A 2,937-nucleotide genomic window follows, 5' to 3' on the forward strand; every position below is an offset into this window, starting at 1 on the left:
TACATTCCATCCACAGAACCTATTTATCTTATAACTGGAACTTACACCTTTTGACCACCTTCACTCATTTCCCCCACTTACCACCACTTACCAAAATGTTCTGTTCCTGTGAGTTGGGTGTTTGGTGTTTTGGGTTTTTTTTTTTTGTTTTTAGATTTCACATTTAAGTGCGATCATAGCCTATTTGTCTTTCTTTGGCTGACTTATTTCACTTAGTGCAATGCCCTCAAGGGTCATCCACAACTGTCCCAAATAGCAGGGTTTCCTTTTTATTTGGGACTGAATAATAGCCCATTGTATATATACACACACACCACACTTTCTGTATCCATTCATCAGTCGATGAACACTTAGGTTCTTTCCGTGTCTAGGTTATTGCAAATAATGCTGCAGTGAACATGGGGGTCCATATCACTTCAAGACAGTGATTTTGTTTCCTTCAGATATATACCCAGAGGTGGAATTGCTGGGTCATGTGGAAGTTCTATTTTTAATTTTTTGAGGGACAGGATTTTTCTCTTGTTGTCCTTCCCTGCACTTGTGAGGACTGGCTGGTTGCATATCTCCCCACCAGACTCTATGCTCCGTGAGCTATTATTCCTAGCTGGCTCCTTTGTTCCTGTTTGGTGATCAGCACAATGTATGTGCTCAATGAATGTGTGTTGAATGAATAAGTAAGTAAGTAAATAAATATAGTCTTATTACCTATAATGTAATTGTTAATAATAACAATCCTTATTTTATTTAGTAAAAGCAGACCTTAAAATCGCTCCCTTCCAATACGCCCTGAATAAATACAGCAGTATGTCTATATACACTGCTCTCTTAATAAAGAACTCAAGATTCTCTAAGTACGTTCTGTTTATCCTCACACACACCTTGACAATAGGTATGGGCTAGTGGTGTTATCATCATATTACCCACAAGAATAGAGAGATTCTTTATCTCACCCAAGACTGCACAGACATTTTCAGGCACAGCTGTTAATAGATTTTATGTTTCTTTATATTCAGTCCATTGCTGAGGCTGCTAAATCCTACTAAAGCTATCAGGCACCAGAGCCTTACGCTGCTTTTCAAGGGTCTGCAATGCTCCCAAGTTAATTCATGGAAATGGTTGCAGGATTGTGCAAAAACAGCTGGTTACCTCCCAGCAGAATTAGCTGTAACCAGTTTCCTCACTTGCTGAGAGAAAGCAGGAAATCAAACGTCAGCAAAATCCCCCCTGATATAATAGCAAGTAAGTCTCTTTCTGAGGAGACCCAGATGTTGGTTTAGGGAGATTCAGGAACGGGAAGAGATCTGCGGTCTACAGAATGGGAGAGATTTTAGAGCCAGACCTGGGTCTCTGATTTGGTGATGATGTTACAGATGGGGCAAATCTTGGGAGAATGGTGAGAATGGTTTGCCAGTGAAGTTAAAACAGAAATGTGGACACGGAACCTTGAGCCGCACTCAGCTGCTGCTATGCTGACATTTGCGTCTCCTTTCCACAGCCTGAGATCTGCAACAAATTCTTGCTCTCCACTCCCTCTGTTCCGGGAGGATCTACCAGGAAGAAATGGGGGATACCCTGCCCCGGGGAGCTCAGGTCACAGCCTATTTTTTTGATAGTATCCTTTTCTATGAAGCAGACTGGGAAAGAATTACAAAGTTCCTAAACCCTACAAGTACTATAGAAGTTAACAATTTTTTCCTTAACCATTCGAGAATAGATTGCCAATCTGATTCTCTGTGAGCCCGGAACTTCGGAACTTCGGTATCTCCTACAAATAAAGACATTCTTCTCCATCCCAACAACACAATCAACCAAATTAGAAAATTAACCTCAAACCATTAGACCGCCATCAGACCTCATCCAAAGTGTAAGTGTTGCAATGGTACTTTCTGCCCCAGAACGATCCAGTTGAGAACCACATGGTACACGAATCTGTCTCTTTGGTCCACTGCCGTGTGGACAGTTCTTTAATCTTTGACTGTCACAACTTTCCCATTTTTGAAGATTATAGACCAGTTACTTTGTAGAATGTCTCATCATTTAGGCCTGTCTCCTATTTTCTTGGATTAGATTCGGGTTATGAAGTTGCTGGAAGGAACAACACAGAGCTGAAGCTGTGCTATTCTCAGTGCATCGCATCAGGCGGTGCAAATTCCAGTTTTTCCCTATTCCTGATTGATGGTAGCTTTGCTTTATTAAGATGGTGTCCCTCAGGCTTCCCCAGTCTCAAGTTACCTCTTTTCTCTTGGTAAGTAATAAATATTTTGTGTGGAAAAATTTGAAACTATGTAACCATCCTATTCGTCAACAAGCTTCTAATTTATTCAGTTGTTATTTTCTATCTGTAAGGATTCACTGTTTCTTTCCTATTTTATTCCGTGAATTATGGGTTTTTACTATCATTATTAATTTTAATACTCCAATTGTTCCCAGTTTGCCCAGTGGAAGTCTCTTCGATCTGGCATTTCTTTATCCCTATCATTCTTTGAGTACTTCTTTGCCTCTGGCAACAAAAGAATTTATAGGCTCATCTTATGATTTCCCTGCCCCAGCCTTGAACTCAGACATTTCTCTAAGAAGCCCCAGTTCCTTTAAGTGAAGAATGGTCTTTAGAAGCCACAAGTTGGATGGGGCGTCTGGGTGGCTCAGCCGGTTGAACGACTGACTTCAGCTCAGGTCATGATATCTGGGTTCATCAGTTCGAGTCCCAAGTTGGGCTCTGTGATGACAGCTCAGAGCCTGGAGCCTGCTTCACATTCTGTGTCTCCCTCTCTCTCTGCCCCTTCCCCACTTACACTCTGTCTCTCTCTTTCTCCAAAATAGATTAATATTAAAAAAAAAAAAAACATTTTAGAAGCCAGGAGTTGGGCAGTAGGTATGCTTATTGCTAATAAGCAAGGCTCCTAAGACTTCTCATTAGACAGAGCTAGGGAATACATG

General features: G+C 41.1%; 1 long non-coding RNA gene across 1 annotated transcript; it reads left to right on the plus strand.

Annotated features, from left to right (window-relative positions):
- The first annotated feature begins 1,282 nt into the window (after nt 1-1,282).
- On the plus strand, nt 1,283-2,308 carry LOC125912188 (uncharacterized). The gene is made up of 3 exons (XR_007454628.1): nt 1,283-1,612; nt 1,715-1,864; nt 2,068-2,308. It is a non-coding gene; the product is annotated as an uncharacterized LOC125912188 (long non-coding RNA).
- Nucleotides 2,309-2,937: the final 629 nt, after the last annotated feature.

This window comes from Panthera uncia (assembly GCF_023721935.1).
Source record: "Panthera uncia isolate 11264 chromosome C1 unlocalized genomic scaffold, Puncia_PCG_1.0 HiC_scaffold_4, whole genome shotgun sequence".
Classification (NCBI taxonomy): Eukaryota; Metazoa; Chordata; class Mammalia; order Carnivora; family Felidae; genus Panthera; species Panthera uncia.